We start from the raw sequence: 23,533 nt of genomic DNA, 5'->3' as shown, positions 1-23,533 counted from the left end.
GAGAAAGAGAATAATGGAATAAAAATCAGAAATTACATAATATGTAGAATATTATGAATTAGGTCAGATATAGCAGATAGGGGTGGATGTTGAATAAATTTCTCAACAAGGTTATCAAGAGTAATAATAATAATAATAATAATAATGGTAAATATAATAATAATAATAAGTCTAGGACATAAAAATGAACATTAGTCAAATTACGTCACCATATTATAAAATTGATTATTTGCTAGTTGACCCCGAAGTTGGCCAGGGTAAAAGGAGAGGAAGAACCTGATGAGAAATTATTGAAAAATATATTCTTCGTTCATATTAACTGTGTTTTAATATAATGGGAATATTTCATCAAGTAAAATTAATTGAAGCTATTAACTTCTGTAAGTAGCCGTGACGTGAATGAAAAATGTAAACAATTATGAAAACTTTATCGTTATTCTTTTGTCTAACAAAATGAAGTTTAATCTCTAGCCTTAATACTAACACCTAATCATAATCATACTGATATGATCTTAAATCTTGATTTCTCAATCACTGAATTATTCTACATCTATGGATTTTGTCACGACAAATAATTATTTCAGGTCAAAACTTAAAGTAATCTTATGCTTGAAGTAAATGTATAATTAGTACCTTTCTGGTAATACATTTTATTTAAGACTTAATTTTTTTTCTCCAGCAAGACCTCCATTTAAAACCTGAAAGAACTGAATACCTATTTCGTTTTACTATATGAATCTCCAGAATCTTCGCCATAGGTAACTGAACCCGGAACATTTGGTCTCGAGCGACAAATCTTGACATGTAGATCATTGAGCCCGAATCCAGTGATGTACGGATCTAACTTCAGTTGGTTCATGATATTGAGTAACAATCTTCCACTATTTCCATGATCTTTTTCATAACTATTGAGAAACAGTTTTAATGAAGTTTATGATTTTCATGACAAGTGACAACTTATCCAATCCTATTTGTTTAGTAGTGAATGCAATTAATGGACAAATGAATCTGTTTATATTCCATGATATTTTCTCGCCTTAAAAATATAAGCTATTTGACAGACAGTTTTGAGAAACTTTGACCTTTAAACGTCTTATCAGTTCATCATTATAATCGAAAATAAAAATACTAATCATTTTGAGCAAATTTAGTAAACAAAATTCGCTGTCTCAGTGCACATACATCTGTTAACTCCTTTACTGATTGAAGATTTTAAGAAATCTAAATTTTGAAAGTGGTTCACTTCCCAACTTGACATCATTTGGAAAACTACTTAGAGTTAGGAAGCTCAGAATGAGTTTATCGTTCCTGTTGAGAATATTCGAATGATATAGTCATCTGATGTTACGTTTCCAATATCCACAGGTTTGTAGAATAGTTGTGTTCTAGTTTTCACGGAAACTGATTCCCGAAAATGGCTACGGCCGTTTAATTTATCCCATTGTTTTGGACCTGATGAAATTTCTAACTTCTTTTCTAAGAAGTTGTTGGGATGACTCCAAAAAGCATGACGAAGTCTCCAGAGATTCTAAAGGAGACGAAGAGATTCCATCCAATCAAAACCCGATAGAGCGTTCTAAAAAAGCAACGCACCATGCTATGATTGGACAATTGTATAACATGTCTTCTTACGGATTGGCTAGATTTTGATGATGTTATAGCCGACGCGAATAATTATAAATACCCATATTTTTCCTGTAGATTTTTGACTGTTACCCGATAACCGCTTCTCCTGCTTCTTCACTCTTTTAAGTTTGCGGCTGTGGGATCCTACAAATTTGAGGCCGTTAGTTGTATATCGTATTCTGCCATGATTATATATAGAGGACGTAACACTGGCTACGAGATGTAACAATTACAATGCCAATAACTCTTGAACAAGTAGAATCTTTGCTTGAACGTCTGGAAAAACGATATAAACAGTTCCAAAATAGTATCCTAGAAATCCTAATGCAGCAAATGACCCTTAATCACAGAAGACTTACTGATGATTCATGTAACCCACACACCGATTCCACCATTAACCATATTCATGAATTTCATTTCGATGGTTTAGTTAGTAATCACATTCTAATCCTGATTCAAGAACTATGAAGATTTTTTCAAAGTCGACCTCAATAAAGTTGATGACGCCGCGAAGGTCAGAATACTCCTAAGAAAACTTGGCAAGGCTGGACACGAACGTTACGGTAATTTCATCCTTACAAAGAACCCAAGAGATTTTTTCTTTTGACTCAACAATCCATATCCTGTTTCAAATTATCGTTGTTTAGTATACGTTACCATTGCCTCAAGATACCAAAAGCCGGTGATGATGAATGGGTGAAACGTGCAGCTTTAGTAAATCGCGAATACAAGCGGTTTAAATTATCGGCATTGACAGAAGATAAGTTTATGTCTTGTGTTTGTATATAGTCTTCAATCTCCTGAAGTCGGAAATATAATTGTAAGTAAAATTGAATAATACCCAAACATAACGCTACAAGAAGCAACCATAGAATGCTAGGGTTTGGTAAACTTGAAACATGATACCTTTATGGTTGAAAATAATAACCGGCCACCATGCGAAAAGAAATATTCCAGCTAACGAAAACCATGCTGCACAGACAACCAGCCCTCATTTTCATGCTGATCATGTGGAAGTCGGCATTACAAGAAGTTCTGTCCATGCAACGATCATCGTTGCACGAATGCCACCGTAAAGAGCATAAAGAAATCAGCTGCGAATAAAGAAACAACTGCCGTCATTCATCAAAACATTATTTCTAGAAATATACAGATCTGGTGCCATAACTAACAAAATATTGGTAGCTCATAGCTGAGCAGGAATTTATTGACGAAGGAAATATGTAACTGTGTACATTAATAAACACCGTATTCGTATTCAAATTGATGCAGCATCTGACATTTCTCTTATCAGCACAGAAACTTGAATGAATACTGTAAGACCACCAATTCGCCCGACGACGCAACTAGAACACGGTGCTTCAGGTGGGAAGTTACGTATTGTAGGAGAAGTATACTGCACTGTTTCTAAAGATAATTCAACAACCTATGCAATAGTATACCTTACAGGAAATCCAGAACTCAGTTTATTGGGATGAAATCTGATACAGACACTAAAATTAGCAGATATTTTGATTACCAACATTTACAGCCGAGTGACAACCGATAACCCACCAGAGGAGAACCAGAAAGTGGCGTTACAAAGATATAACCACGTGTTTACAGAAGGATCGGGTGAATGCACGAAAGCTAGAGCATTATTAACCCTCAGATTTGGAGTTACTCCTGTTTATCGGCCTAAAAGCTCTGTGCCTTATGTACCGTAGTCTGCCGTAATCAAATAGAGGACGTAACAGAAATGTGCTGGTGTTCTGTGTTACCTAATCTCACTGTACGTGTGCTAATTTCTACGTCTTCATTGCCCCTAGAAACGAATTAGTTCCTGTCTCTCATTGAACGATGGTCTGTTGTTAATGGTCTGACATTTAATCCTTCTAAGTGTCAAATTGTTAATTTGAGCCTGAGACATGAATAGCATTTAAACACCCTGTTGGAATCCCATAAAGCTTGCACTATTGGGGATTCTTTAATAAACACAGTGCCAAAGGTTATTCATCTTGGTGTAAGCTTTTCCTCTGATCTCTCTTGGTCTTCTCATGTCTTATTGTTATCAAAGAACGTTTTCCGACTGACTTACTACATAAAAAGGCTCCATGCTTCTGGGATTACTCGACGCTTACTTCTATGACATTAACTCTTGTATATTACCAATTTTTCTTTACTACCCTCCATCATCCTTTCTCGGGCTTTTCAGAGAAGATTTTTCTGTATTGCGGGTAGTGCTGAAGGCAGTTAGCAGGGTGTATGATGAACATTTTGAAGTCATTATTAATATGGTTGCGGTCATCTAAAATCTTGCAAACTCCTGCTAAGTCTTATCTTATCAGATGATAACCATCCACTTCATTCATATATTTCTCCTTGTATATCTTCTTGTAAAACTAGGCGCCAATACATTAGAATCCATGCATGCAAGCAAAGATATAAAAGTCTTACGATACCTTATCTAACAAATGTACTATATGAAGATCAGATAGTTAGAGCTTACCTAATCAATAACTTGTATTCTTAAACATGTTTCTAATTAAAATATTGTACAGATTCAAATCTTTAAAGATAACATTTTATCTAATTTCAGGTAGTTTATCTACTTTATTTATGTATATATGCACGCAACTGCCGATTTATCATTTTTTTTGTTTTGCAAAAGTAACTTGTTGAAATACTTTGCGCTGATAATTCCATATTGTACTAAGAATACAATATCAAATAAACTCAATAGTAATAGTAATGAAAGTTAAGAGATTGTTGAAACATTTGTTCCATTTGCTTTCATATTGAATTTAGAAATTCTAACATTGACTTTCTCCAAAGTAAGATGTCTACGTTGTATTATTGTGATCCAATAATGTAGTTGATAATTTTCGCATAGGTAAAACTGAGGGTAGGAAACAGTTCTTTTCGTAGAATTTTCAACTCAAGTAGAGGGATATCTCAATAGCTAGGAATTAAACTGTCAATTTATTGTATATTGACATCAATGTGCGTTCATCGATAGGTTATTCTTGTCGCAGATTCATTTTCAAATGCCATGGCTAAGTAATCTAAAATTCTTCGAATTTCTGTGAGATCCAAAATAATCGAACCCGGTTTCTTGTAGTGTTATTGATGCGTACCGTTTGAGAGTTCCATAATAATGCAAAATAAGTGTTCAATAATCTCGGTTAGAGGTCCGCGCGCGAGACCGAAGGCCCTCAGCTTGAATCCCGCGGGCGGGGTCGTGGATGCACATTGCTGAAACTTTTCACAATAGGATGAAATGCCATTTAGTACTTCCAGGTTTTCAATGGTGGTCTAACATCAATCGGTTCATGATCTCGATAAAAAAATCTCTGTTTTCCTGATGCAAAAATTATCAACATCATTATTCGATCACTAAAATGTAGTAATCTTACTCATAATGATTTATAATGCAACGTGGACATTTCATCTTAAAGAAATTCAAGGTAAGAATTTCTATATTCAACATGAAAGAAAGCAGTGTAAATATTTCAAAAAACTCTTACATTTTATAATTACACTATCTGAGAAATTTAATAAATGATTTTGTTAAAAATTGTATTTAAATAATAAAGTAGATCCACCTTCATTTTGATCATATTTACTGCGAAACTGATAACGAAACGTTCCTTAAAATGTATTTAAAATCCTGTCTCTCCAAAAAAAGTGAAAAAAAAACTATGAATTAATTATGAGTGTGAGAAACTAGATGGTCGTCAGTTGACAATTAACCCATTTTTACAGCTATATATCACTCAGGTAAAAATGAAGAAACTTAATGAAAAGCCCAGTTTATTTTGTTTAATGTAATTACCCTGACGAAATACTTGAAGAAATAAGTACTTGGCCTGGTCTATTTAACAGGAATGAATCTTAAAAATAAGTACAAGTAGGCACACAAACCAGACCAGATCATAGTCAAATGTAATGACAGTATCGAAAACGACGTTGTTATTGAAACTAGAGTTAACAAGAGACCTGCTAAGTGAAATAATAATATAATAAAATATAAAACGCTGTGAAGAAAAGGTATACTACTGCTTCCTATCCTACAACAGTCTGATGTTAAATAATATAGACCAGCTGAAATCGTATTGTTCGAATGATTTGCCAGTTCAGCTGCTCTTGTATGGCAAGTTGCACTAGCCGGCAAATTTTTCAGCTGATTTTAAAACATACATCCGGCAACGTAGTTGGCAAAGAGCTTGTGACTTAAGGCTATATCGAGACAAACCGTACAGGATGCACATATACCAACATGAGACTGATCAGTTGCAGTCCTAAATAACAATGGGAAGGTACAAGTAGAACAACACCAAGTGAATTTTACATCCTTCATGCTTGAGAAAATGACGGCGAGACTATAATTTGTGGACAAACCAATCTGACTTAAGACAATAGGTCTTGGATGTGGCGCGAAATTCATCCATCCAACCCTAAATCTAACTCATAATCCTAACGTACAGCTGTAAATTCTAATCCTGATTTCTCACATTAATATATAACCCAATAAGTGTACATTCTCAAGGTCAATGTTGAATCACTCAAACGTCGTCCGTAACTCTTAGTCTCAACAAAATAACAAAGATAATTATGGATTTAATATTCATTCTCTAGATTGACATGTGGCATTACAATCTATTAGTTTTCGAACCTTGAACAATAGTTTTGTATTCTTATCTTGATAAATCCAAACAAATTAAGATTGTAGGTTCAGAGTTTTATGTTGATTGCTTTTAAACCTACATAATTTGTGTGTTATCATTCCCTGTATAATTAAAAAGACAATTTTTCGACTTTATATCTACCTTATTTTATTGATAAAGAAACGCCACCAAACCTATAATTCAATGGTGTACATAAATAATATTTCTATCTCCAAAATTTACTCCTACACTTGACTAATGTAAACTATTTTAAATGCTTGTAGGCGTCGTATTTTGCTCTGAAAAATTTAATCAGAATACTCAGTTCATTATTGTACAATAAACAACAAAAAAAACTAAGGTGAGATAATCAACTGGTAATGTAGGAGGAACATTTTTAATAATTAAGAACAAAGTACATATTCAAATATAAGTGCGTTGTCGGTTATTATTCATTAGAAAATTTACTTATCTACTGATGTCAGAATTTCAATATAGTTTATAATAATTATTAGAAAACATTTTGACACTTGACGAAGTCTTATTAACATTCAATGATCTAAGCTAGGAAACCTCGAACGAATACTTAGTTCTAATTCGATACTACTTAGCAAGTAAAAAATTCAATAATACCAGATACTGAACTCCTGATTTTTTTAGCTAGTGTTGTTTCTGTCAACTGTTCAGTTGGAATTTATCGGACTACATTTGTAATGCACGATCCAGTGGGAATTAGAAATATTCGAGACTGATGATGAATATTTCTTTATTAGTCACAGATTGCAGTTTACAGGCATAAACATTAACCAAAACGAATCTACTACTTAAAATGGTCAGCCACTGTTACTAGTCTCGAATATTTTACAGTCATGCTCATCTCACTTGCAGTCTTATAGTATTTGTATTTATAGGATTCTCAAAAGAATCGCTTACAAACTATGTAATATCAAATATGTGAGGGTTTTAAATTTGATGCTGTTAATATTAAGAACTGCAATTGATCAGAGTCTATTTGGGGTATATACATATTGAGAGGATTATCTCGACACTATCTTAATTACACATATACTAAAATCCCGTAACTAATTTCAACAGCCGGAAATTTCAAACCTTTATATTTAATTACGTAACCTTTGAACATGTTAGTGGCTATTAAGACTCAGTAATTAAGTGAATGACCCAATGGAGATTGAAGTGGTAGATAATGGGTTCGATTCTAAATGTGGGCATCAACGATAGGTTGCATGAATAACACCTGACAGGTCCAAAATAGGACCAAACATGGGTTTTTGATTCTACTACTAGCTATAATCCCAATATAATGAAAGTATAAAACTAGATTTATAGATCTTAATCAATTTAAGACTACAATATAGGTTTCCCTTGTGTTATCTGTTTAAAAAGTGGTAAATAGTGAATACAAAACGACCCACTTATAATGTGCGGACATATTTACTGAACCTAATCTTTATAAATATATATTTTCAACATAATGATTTACTATGATCTGTTAATGAGAACAGAGTAATGAAGTCACGGATTGCAAAATCAAATGACTTGTTCACTCTTTCAAATAATATTGTGTCACAAATTCTTCGGAAATGTAAAATATCGAAAAGAGACCATTTGATTATTAAAAGGTTAATGACAAATAGTAGTTCACTTGGTGTTGGTTTACTTATATCTTCCCATTGTTATTTAGGACTGCAATTGATCAGTCTCTTGTTGGCATAAGTGCATCCTGTGCGATTTGCCTCGATGTAGCCTTAAGTCACGAGCTTTTTAAGCAAAGAAAGGTAGTGGATAGCAATGGAATCCAGGACGCGCGTTTCGTCCTATTTGAGACTCGTCAGCTGGATGTGCCTGCATCGGTGTTGATGTTCACTCAGGGACTCGAACTCAGTACCGTTCGCTTCAAACGCCATCGCGTTATCCACTTAGCTACCGAGACCTGATAGCCACGGTACTGAGTTCGAGTCCCAGAGTGAACATCAACACTGCGATGCAGGTACATTCAGTTGATGACTCCAAAATAGGACGAAACGCGCATCCTGGATTCCACTGCTAGCCACTATCCATCTTTGCTTGTAAAACTTGTGAATTAAGGCAATATCAAGGCAATCAGCACAAGATGCACATATGTCAACAAGAGACTGATCATTTTCAGTCCTAAAACATTAATGGGAAGATTCAGGTAAAACAATACCAAGTGAATTAACTACTTAGTAGGTCGCAAATACGATGTGCTGACGTGTACGAAAAAGCCCCAAACCAAGGTTTGGAACCACTCACCGATTTTATTCAGAAATATAAGACATATATAACTCCTTCTGGAGAAGCTCTGGAGCTACTTCAGGTCCCGAGCCCGCGGAAAGGTGTTTGGAGTGAGGTCAGCAACCCCACCACATAAAATTGAACTCCATTAAAAATTCGTTAACCATAGAAAACTAATTTAACACCGCTCTGAGAGTTGTGGGATCTTCATATAGAAGAGGTACGACGCCTCATAGTAATAGCTGAGATTATTCAGAAGCCAAGAGATTGATTCCTCTTCTAATAACCGTGGCAAAAGTAAACGTAGGGACATGGAATGTCAGGACGATGTGGAAGACCTGAACGGTCAATCAAATAACGGTAGAAATGAGAAGATTCAATCTATCTATTCTTAGAGTTGGTAGAATTCGGTGAACATAAGCTGAACAGAAGAGAGTAATTTCAAAAAAGCTCTTATTGTGTTCTGATCATGAATATAAAAATATTCCTGACACAAACACAAGTGGTTGTACCAATATGCTCTGAAGAAGTTTCAACAGCATTATATAGGGTCATAAAAGCATTCTTCAGAACAAGGAAGGAAAGGATTACCATGAGTTTATTACTGTGCTATGCATCCCATTAGTGATGACAATGTGTACGTTGAAGACCAGATTTATGAAAGACTGTGGTCTATATTAGGGGGTTCTCATAAAAGACCTGACCATCTTGATGGGGGATCTAAATGCCAAGTTTGGGATGGACGGTATCAAGTATTAATGATCGTGGATTTTCTTATATTGAGAAAAAGAAACCAGAATAAAGAAAGATAGTAGATCAACGTAGTTTCAACATAATGATGATAAGATGTAGCACTCCCCCTACTCACTCATAAACCGTATGTGCAAAGTTTCGTGGGTTTCACAGGTCAGCACTATAGTAAACCAAACAGATCAGATGTCCATAAATAAAAACTTCAGAGGATCCAAAGAATGCAAAGGAAAAAAGAGAAGAGATGATATACCTTCAAATCACCATCTCGTGGTGGTCAAGCTGAAACCAAAGCTAAAGAGGTATTCGATACTTTGACAAGTGGTATCACAAAAGTTTGATCTAACCTTTTGCAAGATGCTAACGAGCTAGGACGAAACAGCCGTCCAGTACTTCTAGATTTTCAATGATGGTCTAACTTGGATCGGTTCATGACTTCAATGAAATAGACAGCTCTATTTTACGGAGCTGAAAGGTGGAGGACTGCCGTCACGATCATCAAAACCCACAGGCACTTGTAAACAACTACCTACACACCACACTCTAGACCTACTGACTAGAGACCTCAAGCATAAAACAAACCAACTACCAGTTGAGGGAGAAATTATGAAGATATGCTGATGGTGGAAAGAAGACGTTTACAATAACAGTTAACCTGAATCATAAGACACGCTCTAGCTTGGAATCCTCAGGGCGTAAACAAAAAGTAACAGACGAAAGAATACACGATGCTGGACATGGGTGGCATGCTATTAAGAATATGAAAAGTACTTGATAATAATTGGAAATGCCAGTCCAGGAAAAAGTTTCGAAGAGATCCTTTGTCGACAGTTTCCGCCCCAAGTGGGATAGGAAGCTTAAGTACATAAGCAGTTCTTACATGTTTAAAAAGCTTCAATGAAATACTTTTCAAATTGCTTTTCAGTACGCCGTTTATAGAAGATAGTATGGAAATTCAATTAAGCACGCTAATTCATAATCTTAAAGAGAGGAACATCGAAGATTGGTACAAGATAATATGAACCCATTTTATTTCGTTAGGTTCTCATCAGCTGCTTACAACCTTACAACTACTTACAATAACCTACGACCTCGTGGGTCTCGTTTGCCCCACATGTATGGTTTACCAAAAGTACATAAACAAGGTATTCCTCATAGACCTATTCTGTCAATAATCAATTCACCATACCACAAAGTTGCACGATGGTTAGCGGATGAGTCAGAACCAGTTCGTCAACGCTTAGCCACCTATACATAAAATGATTCATTCGAATTTGCTGACAGCATGAACTACATAAATATTGCTGGTAAGTTTATTGTTTCCTTTGATGTAACATCATTGTTAAGAAAAATACCACTTCTTGAAACCATAGACATAATTTGCCGAAATTCTGACATCCTACCTCTAACAGCATCAGAATTCAAACGACTGTAAATCATGTACACAAAAGATGTTCAGTTCCAGTTCAACAATATCATATACCTACAAACCGATGGTGTAGCAATGGGAAGTCCGTTAGGTCCTGTCCTAGCAGATATTTTCATGGCTAATCTCGAAAGAACTAAGCTCAAAGGAGCGATTGATGAAATGACGTATTATTCGAGGTATGTTGATGATACCTTCATCATATGTAATAATCAACATGCAATAAATCTACTAAAAGCTTTCAACGAAGCCCATCCAAATATCCATTTCACTATGGAACATGAAAAAGAAAACAGGCTCCATTTTTTCGATATCGCGATGAAAAGAAGAAAGGATGGTACAGTTCAACGTTCAGTTTATAAGAAAGACACATGGAATGGTAGTTATCTCAAGTTCAATAGCTTTTGTCCAATCAGTTACAAAAAGGCACTGGTCAAAACACTGTTTCACAGAACAGAAAGAATATGCACTGGCGATACACTAGAAGAGGAAGTAATGAATGTTAAAAAAAGTTTGAAACATAACGAATACCCACTGAAATTTATTGAGAAACATGTAAAACATGAAGATAAAACAAACCCGAAGAAACTACAGCAAGTAAAAAAACCTAATTTTATTCAACTTAAATTCAAAGGTGATGATGTCACAGTGTCAATCAATATGAGACTAAAAGCTGCATTGACAAGAAATTATCCTGCAGCTAAACTGATTGTCCTGTCCAAAACAACATGTCCTTTAACATAACCAAAGATCGACAAGTATCCCTTTCATGTTACCACCAATTGTGTATACAAATTTACTTGTATCTGCCAAAGTAGTTACATTGGTAGAACAGAAAGGAGAGCTTATGTCCGATTCAAAGTACATATTCCGAAAAGTTTAAGGTCAAATGGATAAAAAGCATTCAGCAGTGTCATCGCAAGTTCATATTACATCATTGTCATGTTTCTTTAAATCATAGCTGACTGATTTCAATTCATATCTTTCTGTATTATAATTAACTTATTTTCAGTTGCTTCATTACACAATTATTTGATGTTTGTTAACTCCATAAGTTCTAATCATTATTTCAATGTTCGGGAACTTTCCCTCCCAAACTTTATTTATCTGAAACAAAACTTTTAATGATCGTACTACGTCTACTGAAATCTTCGCTACATCATGATACACATATTCATCTTTAATCACCCTCGTATGTATAAGTATGTCAATATCTGTATTAACGTTGATTTTCAAATAATTTAGGTTGTAAGCAGCTGATGAGAACCTAATGAAATAAAATGAATTCAGTTATTATTCTACATCAATCTTCTTTCTTGCTCTCTTATAGAGAGAGATTAGTTAAATTTCATAATAGTTTTGTCACAGACTGATATCAGATTGAAAACCATAGATAACATTAGAGTGAGTCACGAGTTATTTCCTTCTGGTTTAGGTGGTGTACAACGCGATGAGTTAAAATGAAACAGTATATTCTGTTGCTTTTACAACAAATCAACATTCTTAGTTGTAGTGATTTGCTTTAATATTTAACATAGAAATTCGAAAGATCACTTTTAAATGAATATTTGACTGAGTGATCATTTTCCACATAATGAAATACTACAACTTATGGAAATAAATGAAAAAGGGTAAACTAGAAAAAAGAAAGTTGACATGAGTTTTTGTACTTTATGATAAAATTAAAATCCAACAATAATTGATTTCAATTGAACTAAGATTTCCTAGAAAGAATACCTTAAGGCATTTCATTGTTCACTCCAAGAATCGACCATACAGTAGATTACTGCATACTAGGATCAATATTAAATTATTCATATCTGAAGGAAATTACTACCAAATCTTACACTGTATCATCGCCTATAGCTGATATTGTTACCGCAAGTCGAAAGTTTCAGTATCAGTTAAAGGAATTTCCAAATTTCACTTTACTCTTAGTTTATATTGTACTAATTCAAACTGGGACTTCCGATCGATTGTTGTACGTACTCAAAAAAAAGACAAATTTTCAATAAAGTCAACATTACACACTCGACTTATTTATCACATATATTAGACTCTCGATTTCATTCGCCTGACTCATTAAAATAAAAATGAGCTTTGAAATTGATCTGAATACTGTACAACTGGTTAGACATTTCTTATCAAAATGCACAGCAAAATTTGTTAGTATGACGATGATGGTCTTGGAGTTCATGTTCTGAAAAAAACTTTACCCCATCCAGCTTAACAAAACTCATACAACTATAGAGAGAAATTGTGTATTTTTGTGTGATCAATTATTAGCTCTAGTTTCATTACCAATAATCTAAACATACGCACCTAGTATTTCCCTTTTGGCAAGGTTCACTCTGTATTACTTTACGGCAATGCAGCATGGTCTTTAAAGTATGAAGATGTCTATAGATTGATACTCTTCTAAGTGATCCTCAGTTAAGCTTGGAACACCCAGTGCATAATGTTGTGGAAGAGCATCAGTTACTAGGTAGCGATGGTGCTACAATTGACGATGCTGGGAACTTTATCTACTGTGGTGCTTGAAACATGTACTACGTATACCCAGCTGCCATCTACCTTGGTTTACCATACTGGTTAGTATAATAGTCAGCTAAGAAAAACCTCAAGGTTACAAGAGCACGAGATCACCCCACTAGCTGACTAATAGTTTTACAGTACTATGTCAGGATTTATAGAATTTTCGCTTGAGGTCCTTAAAGTAGTCAAGATTTGTGATTGAAGACAAGAGGTAGGATGGTTCAAAATCAAATAAACTAGTATTAATGCATTGATTATCTGTCTTCTTTAAAGTCGGTTTTAATATAATTTCACAGTTTCCATCTCACCATTGTTGTTTGCTGCATTCAAACTTGTTTTCTATGGAGAATTTGCTGAAGAGAAAGATCCTTACATAATAGTTAAAACTATAAGGTATTGAAAACAATACATCATTGTGTTAAGAAGTTAAACTCATCTTGATAATTTAATTCTGATTATTAAATAAAGTAATTCAGTGCTAGTGGACGGTCATAAGATAATAGAGTGAAACAATAGCTGAATGGTTGAATAGAATTAGGTTGACATGTCACATGATAACATGATAACAGTGTGCATAAAATGTTTTTAAACTCTTCAAACTAGTGCATGATTTATTGCATTGAGCAGTCTACAACAGTAAAGAATACCAAAACTCACCTTGAAAAGTTATGTCATTATTTTATAACAACACTTCTACATCTGTATTTTTTCCAGACCATCTGGGCTGCCCAAACCTCAAGACTTTTCCCTTGCAATTTTTACGGTGTTAGCTTGATTATTTTTGCATTGGATATATTTCTACTATGGATTCCAAACTGATCTGGTCTTTTGTATATATGTATGTATGTATTAGTTATATGACGAAAATGGTCTATTGGTTTTCTCTCCCGCCCATAAGTGACGATTAAACTAGTTTTGTAATAATAATAATAATAATAATGACGATGATGATGATGACGATGGTGGATGTATATGTGTGATTTACTAGGCGTACTAATTATTAGATCCAAAAAATCTCTCTTATTAATCTCCTCTAAAATTATCTCCAAGTCTGATTAATATTTATACAAACCCATACATATGAGATCATAAAAAGGATGAATAGAATGTCAACAAATTTGATTGGTAATTCAAATTCCAGTTGTGTTTGCGTTCACGTGTATATATATACTGCATGTGCGGCGAAATACCTGCTATCTAGGCCAGTGGTCTGAATTTTGGACTAGATAGACTGGTTGGATGTTTACTAATACCCTGTGGCATAGATATACCCTACACTACAATACAACTTAAGCGCGTAGTTTGCATAATTACAATATGAATGTTGCTAATAATGTGTGCAATCGTGAGACAATGTGCTGTAAAGTCAAAAAATTTTTTAAACACATTTGATATCGTCAGACCGGTTAATTTACACAAAATAACAAAAGTCCAATTCACTCAGTTTCAATGGTAAAAAGTCGAGATTTTACTAGCGATCTAAAATCCGTTGTAGTACGATGCACGCGCACATACATTCAAAAGTAAAGATAAAAATTCAAAGGAATAAAATTAAAATGTATTTTAATATCATTGATAAGAATTCAAAGCAAGAAAATCTGGTTTAAACTTATACCCATAGAAATCACATAGTTTACTTATGTTTTGTAATTGTGAGAATTCCTAGTTTATTCAGACGGTGGAGAAGATTTATGTGTCAGTGTTATATGCTAGCGAAGATTAAATTACGAGTAACCTCTGAGACCTAATAATGGACTAATATTGTCTATATATTCTTATGGTATAACTATTCAGTAATTAGATTGTGTATATTTATATTCATCTTATTATAAGCTTCACTTTGATTTATAGATTATTATTATACGATTTACTGTACTTAAGTTATACTCAGTTATTTGATTACCGTCTCCCACGTTCATAGCCACTTTTCGGTTTTATTGTGTATCAATGTTATTTCCTATTTTATGGTGCGTTGCGGTCTGTTTGGTTGATATATAAACCCAGTATGTCTGAAATAAATGGCTCTCATAGTGAAAGCTGTTATTGGCATTCTGGACTCAACTGGACGGGCTAGCCGAGCAACGAACGAATGAGGAAGCTAGGCTGGTCAGACCGGACGAACGTCATTGGTTTAGTACAGTACTAGAGCGGATAAGTCGTGTTTTGATTAGCGAATAAATTACATGATAACTAGCGGGTCATAAAGACACGACAGTCAGGTGGACTATTTGGGTGGGGTATCGTTTTCTCAGACGAGTGGTTTAATCAAGAAGCTTGTCGTGTTAATTTATACATATCGAATACCTATCTCTTAACAATAACAACACCAATAACAAATATATATATTATCTTAGATCTTTTTTCTTAACTGAACAATTATATGGGCAACGTTGTATTTAATGAAGGCAAAAGTAATCTATTAGCTAAAAAGTACCAGAAAATTGTTTTATCCTAGTTTAATACGTTTCACTGGTGCAAATGAAAACTACACTCCATAGTTATTTCAATATGCATGAAACAGTTATGACGCTGATTAGAAATTGAGTGGCCTATATTTTTAAGCCCATTCATTTAACTTTGAAGATCAATTTTCTATGAACCATACTCTTCTTCAAAGAAACGTGCATTCCTAATGTACAACAACGCAAGTGTAAAAAAATTAGTCCACAAAAATCCACATAAAATTATACACACATAATGCCTAATTAGTCCACTCAGTAAATTTTGATCTTTGATGCGAACCAGAACAGAGCGCATTTGATAAGTCTATGACTGAGTATTAGAACTTAGTCTCAGTGTTCATAAGGTAAGTTGTGGATCTAAAAAAGGCTAATGGCATCAACTACTTTATTGTATTTAATTTGCCCTAGAACTACTTAATTGATTGTCTTAACCTCCCACTACAAATAACGTTAGTGATGAGATTTAGCCTTATTTTTCTGATTCTCTGTAGTTTGACTTCAAAGAAACTAAGGGGGAATTGTATTGTTTGCGTTGGCCGTTTATCAGCCTTTGATGGTTCTTTTTGTATTGCCTTAAGTTTATTGTGTCTGACAGATAATTTCCTTACTGGAAGTACCACAGCCGAAGGTAGTTAATTTCTGGTCAATCTTATGAAGTTAGATATAAAAAATACGAGGTAAATGTAATACGTTTTCCATACAGAGTTTATTCGTTTGGTCGAATCAACGATAAATATTTTTGCGTGCTGATCAGCTATATGACTGTTTTAATTTATTACATCACGTGCCAAAATAAATTGGCCTATCATAAGGATGGTACGTCTTTGTATTTGTATATGCAATAGCACATTAAGTTAAGTAACCAATCGAATATCAGTTCAAATGACTGGACATAGTTTACATATGAGAATTGCTAATGCTAGAACAATAAAACACGTGATACTGGTAATCTAGTTAACCTACTTTTGTTGTCCTGTAGCTAGAACACAGTCTACAATTTTAATGCATGGGTGATTATGCCCACTTGGCATGACATGTAAAAAAGAAGTGTCAAAATGCTATGTCAAATTGCAGGAACTGGTTTTTTATGTTTCAAATATGAAAGTGATATTAATCTAGATTATGTAAGAATTATACTCATGAAATATCTGACATGTACATGATACTTGTCTTAGAGCTTAATGCTCCAACACCGATTTAATGACAATCTAGGTAAAAAAAAATTGTGCAGTAATGAATTTAGTTTAACTCGGAGTAAAATAATTGAGACAGTTGTTATGTAACCAATACGAGAAATTGGAAAACACAAATGTCTTATTTTATCTCCAGTGTTGCTAGGAGTTCCATGTTTTTTTTTCTTGCTGACTTAAATAACTGTCATTTGACTTTATAAGTCTAAACAACTATCAAGATTTCATATTAGTTAAATGTACTACTTTTTCCTCAAACCAGAATTTTCATGATTCAGGAACATATTATCCACCTTAGACCTAGCATCTTGTAGTCCGAGAAGATAAATAATGTGAATAATAACATAGTAGTTCATATGTTTATCTCACTTGATATCCATGAGTATATCCAGTAGATCAAGGGAAAATTCCACGTGAACGAGTAGCTATTTACACCTAAAGAGATCGAAACCTGGCAGAAGTAATGTGTAAACGCCTCCGATATGGAAAATTAATGTTGTTCCAATTAAAATTCAAGAAACAAATGGGAATGTTATGCATATTACCAGGTATATATTAGAATTAAAATTCAACTAAGATTTTTTTTGAAAATTACAATAAAGTCATTTTATGAAGCAGATTCGGTCAAATGTAAATTAGGGATCTAAGGGAGTCCAGAAAAACCAATAACGGATGACCATAACACATATTAAATTATGAAAGTAAAACAGCAGTACAACAGAACATATTTTAAGGTTAAGTATACTGTTATGACCTTGGATCGCTTTTACCCCGTGATACTTGTTATGACTTGACCTTGGTCTGTGTAGTCTAAATTATGACCTTGACGCGTTAGGCTGAGTGGCTTAACCTTGAGTCTAATATGCGTGAGTTCGATTGGGGTAGAGAGAACTATTCTAAATCCTGATTGGTTGGCAAGCACGCGAGTGAAAGAAGACAAGACAGTTGGAACACTAAACTCTGGATTCTCTGAATTCGGATTACTACAAAAATGTACATGAATAAATAAGTGCATATCTTGACCACGACGTAGGATAATTTGGAAAAATACAGTTATGCCCGAAACAGGGAATTAAGGTAGAAATTATAGTGCAAAATATAATGTTTAAATTACAATATTTTTGGAACAAAAAAGGGTATGCTAGTGAATGATACATAGAACGAAAGCTCGTGTTATGTAGAATAAGATAGGGACAAAAATAAATATAAGTGTTTTACAGGTTTTGAATGAAATGCAATAACGTCCCAAGAAAATAGCTTTCGTAATTGTCTGGGCTTCTTAATTCCCCGTTCATAACACCTTCCCCCTTTAAAAAAAAAGAAAAAAAAATGGTTAGTTACTATATACAGGTAAGTGCTGAGATATCATCATTGATATCTTCCTTCGGAAACGTATGTTCTCCTCTTTGGGTCTACCTGTAGAATATCTGGTCTTCTGCGTTTCCGTGATGCTTTCCTAATAGGACTTTGTTCAGGTTGCGTGGTCTTCTGAGTCGCTGAGCATTTTATGTCAAAACTGTCCAGAATGATTCTCCACATTGAGTCTAATTTCTCGGTTTTCTGTGAAGTGCCAGCATTTTCCAGTATGTGGTTGACATGGCGTGTCCACTTCTGTCCTTCAACTTCCACCACATACATTACGTTCCCTTGTCTCTTAAGTATGCGTCCACTGGTCCATTGTGGAGGTGAATATCGGAAATCGCGGACGTATACTTTTTGATTTTTCTGGAAAATTCTGCGTTTCGCCCCATGATGGCGATCAAATTGGTTTTCCATCTTTCTGTTTCTTTTTCCGATGTCTCTTTGCTGTGGTTTCATGGCATCGAGGGCAGTTCTTACTTTTCTACCAAACATAATTTCTGCTGGGGACATTTGATTTGGTGTTGATGGGTTTGGAGTTGTTCTACAGACCAAGAGAAAGTCATCAAGAATCTCCTCTATCTTTCCCTCCCCTTTTGCCTTCAGTAGCGCTCTTTTGAAGGTATCTACAAACCTTTCGGCCTGACCATTCGATTGTGGATGGTACGGAGGTGAACGGACATGTTTGACTCCAAACCTCTTGCAGAAATCTGAGAAGATGGAAGAAATAAACTGAGTGCCGTTATCTGTCACGAGAACATCTGGAACTCCAAAACGGGAGAATAACTGCCGTAGCTTCATGATAGTCTGTTGCGAAGTGATTTGATTTATAGGAAAAATCTCCGGCCATTTTGAATAAGCATCAACACAAACGAGGAAGTACGTACCCTGGAATGGGCCAGCAAAATCAACATGTATACGCGACCAAGGTTCTTCTGGAGATGGCCAGGAATGTAGTTCAGCTTTTCGTGGACACTTAGAAACCTCAGCACATTTTCTGCACGCACGCACGAAATCTTCGATGTGTTCATCGATATTAGGCCAATATACATAACTTCGAGCAATAGCTTTCATTCTTCCAGTACCTGGATGGGCTGTATGCAGTTGTTTCAGGACGAGTGAGCGTAAGTTATACGGAACCACTACGCGATCAGCAACCATTATACAGTCATTGACGATGGATAAAGATTGGCGTCGTTGATAATACTGTTTCAGTTCATGAGATGTTATACGTGGGGCCAACCACGCTGGATAAATGTAGATAATCGTCTTAAGATAGGATCGCGGCGAGTGTGTTCAGCGATTCGAGCAGCTGTCACTGGAAGAATTTGTCGAAGATGGTTTATGTAAGATACGGACGACAATTGAGAGGAAGCAGAAGACTTTGATGTAGACATAACATTAGAAAGAAGTACATGAGATTCCGAAGTTTCACTAGCGCATACTTTGTCTGAAGTATTCGATTTGGAAATTTTATGAGAAGGCAATGAATCGGCGGTATTTGATTTGACATGGTGAGAACACATAACATTTGAATTGTTTGATTCAGAAAGATCATAAGAACATGTTTCATCAGAAGCATTTAATTCGTTAATATCCAGAGAGGATGATTCGTCGGAGACATTTGATTTAGAAATATCATTAGGGATTTGGATAGAATCATAGGAAACATTTTGAGAACATACCTCATCTAATAATTTATTCAAAGTATCAACATGTGCAATCCAATCTAATCCCAATAGATCTAAATCGTGTCGATTTGTTAGATAACAAACATCTGTAAATTTACTTCCCATAAGTTGAACATTGCATAGGACCTCTCCTGTCAACTTTACTATGTCTCCTGACGCATTTCGGGCGACATGTTCTGTCGGTCGGATGGATGGGCATCCTAACTTGTGCCATGTGTTCTTTGAAATCAACGTGACATCAGAAGCAGTGTCTAACTGAAGTCGTATAAGTTTTCCATTTACTAATAAATTTACAAATTTCCGCCTATTTTTAAATCCAACTTTAAAGGTTGCAAACGTGGTTTTAATCTGACTATTTGATTGTTGCTTTGAATTTTCACTACGATGTTTAGTCTTGCGTTTATTTAACGAACAATGACCTTCTTTGTGGCCAATGCGATGACATTTGCGGCATTTATGATTCTTAAACGGACAGAATTTTGCAAAATGCCATGCTCCGCAGAACCAGCATGGTGATGGGGGGTTGGCAGGTTGTTTCCTGCTTGTACAGTTTTGTTTCGATGATTTTATGGATCGGAGCGCATTAATTGAATCAGAACCGGAAGGTTTACCCTTCTGTTGCACCATCGCAGTGTCATGCTTGAGATTAAGTAACCGCTGACATTCGGTTGTAACCATTTGTAATGTCATATTTGGTTCTTGTTCAATGCGTGCCAACATTCTGGTACGGACATCTGCATCTTCTTCATTCTTTAGACCACATATGAAAATCAAGCATTTAAATTGGTCCGCTGTGATTTCGTTTATTTTGAAGCGTTCGCACTGTCGATTTACCTTCCCGGCATACGTGAGATAATCGTTCTCTGGAGATTTTGTTATTTGGAAACATTTATAGCGAGTATTAAATAATGAGGACTGTTCATCGAAAATATCAGATAAAATCTGGACTGTATCTTTGAATGATACATCTCGTGGATTTTGCGGCAAGATAAAATTCACATATTTATTATATTCCTGTGTTCCCAGTCTTCTTAAGAGTAAGCGGACTTTTGCTGCGTCATCAAGATGCGAGCATTCAACGCGGAAAATATCTTCACAGCGGTGAAACCACGAACTGAAAATGACATTAGCTTCAGGATCATACTGGAATTCAGAAATAGAATTTATGATGCTTTCATGCTTATCTGATTGACAAGCTGAGGACGACTGTAATGAGAACATTCGTGCGAATGCATCCAAAAGCTTCGTCTGATTTGCCTCATTTTGTGCTTGCTGCATTTGAAGAATAGTTTTAAGGTCATCCAATGAAACAGGCATTTTGTACTGGATCAATCAATATAGGAAAGAAAAAAAATTCTCCGTCGCCAGTTGTTATGACCTTGGATCGCTTTTACCCCGTGATACTTGTTATGACTTGACCTTGGTCTGTGTAGTCTAAATTATGACCTTGACGCGTTAGGCTGAGTGGCTTAACCTTGAGTCTAATATGCGTGAGTTCGATTGGGGTAGAGAGAACTATTCTAAATCCTGATTGGTTGGCAAGCACGCGAGTGAAAGAAGACAAGACAGTTGGAACACTAAACTCTGGATTCTCTGAATTCGGATTACTACAAAAATGTACATGAATAAATAAGTGCATATCTTGACCACGACGTAGGATAATTTGGAAAAATACAGTTATGCCCGAAACAGGGAATTAAGGTAGAAATTATAGTGCAAAATATAATGTTTAAATTACAATATTTTTGGAACAAAAAAGGGTATGCTAGTGAATGATACATAGAACGAAAGCTCGTGTTATGTAGAATAAGATAGGGACAAAAATAAATATAAGTGTTTTACAGGTTTTGAATGAAATGCAATAACGTCCCAAGAAAATAGCTTTCGTAATTGTCTGGGCTTCTTAATTCCCCGTTCATAACATATACAATGAATCAAGTGATTAAATTCTGTTTTTTCCACCTCATAGGTCTCCGTTTAAACGAACGACCATGATACAAGTTAAAAATACAATAAGGAATACAGACTTCAAAATTATATGCGGACACGTAAAGAGGAATGGACGAATTCAAAGAATGCAAAAAGAAAGAAGACGACAGTGAAACAGCAAAACGGGTAGTCAGTAAGAATACGTACACAGATCCAATGATGTCAATTTATAGGTAAGAATCGGCGGCCTACTTGAATATCTGGGCTACCTGTTCCTCTCATCTTGATATTTCGTCAAGTTATTTGTTTTCTTGTTTGTTTTAGCACATCATTATGTCTACTTAGCTCACAACCTATTCAGGCGCGTTTATGAACAGTTTACGACCTTTCGTTGTACGGGTTACAAAAAGGTACAATCAGCGACATCATGGTGGCTGGCAATATGCATTGAAACGAATGAACATTAGTCATATGTGGATTACCGAACTCCTAACATCTAACTGGCCGTCACTCGATATTTATTGTCAGAATCGATCAAGATATAAGAAAAGGAAACTTGTTGAAATACTTTATGCTGAGAATTCCATATTGTACCAAAAATATAATGTTGAATAAAGCTTATAATAATAATATAAAAAGAACTCAGGTTGTTGACAGCAATTTCAGTTTTCAATGCGTGCTTTGTATCCAGTACATTTAGCTAACTTCTCGTTCATCTACGAGGAAGATTTTGATTGTTGAGGTGGATTTCTACTAAAGATTATGTTTCTAGCTTCTGAAGTCATCCACGAATGTTTGCTATGAACATGCCAGCGTAGTGATCTCAACATGCGGGAGCAGAAATGTAATTTATAGAAATTTACAGCTTGAAATTAAATCTCAACTAAAATTTACCCATTCACATGCCTCATCCATTCAAAAGACTGGGAGGAGAATAGTGGTTGAAAGTGACATAAATAATATACGTATTTGTTATATCCCGATGAGAATAATGAATGGTAACTGTCAGAATCTATTTCTGGACTAATACTATACATATATTTTTATTGTATAATTGTTAAGTAACTAAACTATTCATATTCATGTTCCTTTTCTTATGACCTTTATTTTGACCTATGAACTTTCATTATACGATTTATCACTCTTGAGTTATTCCCAGTCTTATTCACAGCCACTTTGGTCTGAATCTTGTACAAATGTTATTTTCCGTTTTGTGGTACGACGTGGTCTGTTTAGTTTGTATATGAGCCCAGTATGTTTGAAATAAATGATCCATATCTCAGAGGCTGAGATTGGTATTCTGGACTTAACAGGCAGGGATATGAAGGAAGCAGGACCTATAAGGACTCTAGATTTCCCGTACGGGTTTTATGCGTCATTGGTCCGGTCGATAAATCACTATTCTCTAATTGATGGTATATTTACGTTATAAATTAAAATGGCACAAGACCACAAGTTATAACAATATTGAACGTTGCAAAAATCTTCACTATGAGCAGTGAATATTTAACAATTATTTTGTTTCCATACACAATATGAGCTAAAATAGGACGGTCAAACAACAGACTTTGAATGCACCTTGCCACCAGTGCTGGTTTGTCTTTTTTAAAGATCATAAAATGAGTCAAGCTAATGTGCTCTTACC

At 35.0% G+C, this 23,533-nt stretch overlaps 1 protein-coding gene across 1 annotated transcript in view; it reads right to left on the bottom strand.

Annotated features, from left to right (window-relative positions):
* Positions 1 to 14,564, bottom strand: part of LIN28 (Protein lin-28) — a 36,566-nt gene extending 22,002 nt beyond the window's left edge. Inside the window, exon 1 of the mRNA XM_035731871.2 lies at positions 13,915 to 14,564. The gene's annotated coding sequence lies outside the window, so the exon portion shown is untranslated. The remainder of the gene's footprint in view (positions 1 to 13,914) is intronic.
* Between the last annotated feature and the right edge of the window lie 8,969 nt (positions 14,565 to 23,533).

Source organism: Schistosoma haematobium, chromosome 6 (genome assembly GCF_000699445.3).
Source record: "Schistosoma haematobium chromosome 6, whole genome shotgun sequence".
In the NCBI taxonomy this organism is placed as follows: Eukaryota; Metazoa; Platyhelminthes; class Trematoda; order Strigeidida; family Schistosomatidae; genus Schistosoma; species Schistosoma haematobium.
Note: the sequence above shows the minus strand (reverse complement) of the source record. Positions and strands in the feature narration are given on the sequence as shown.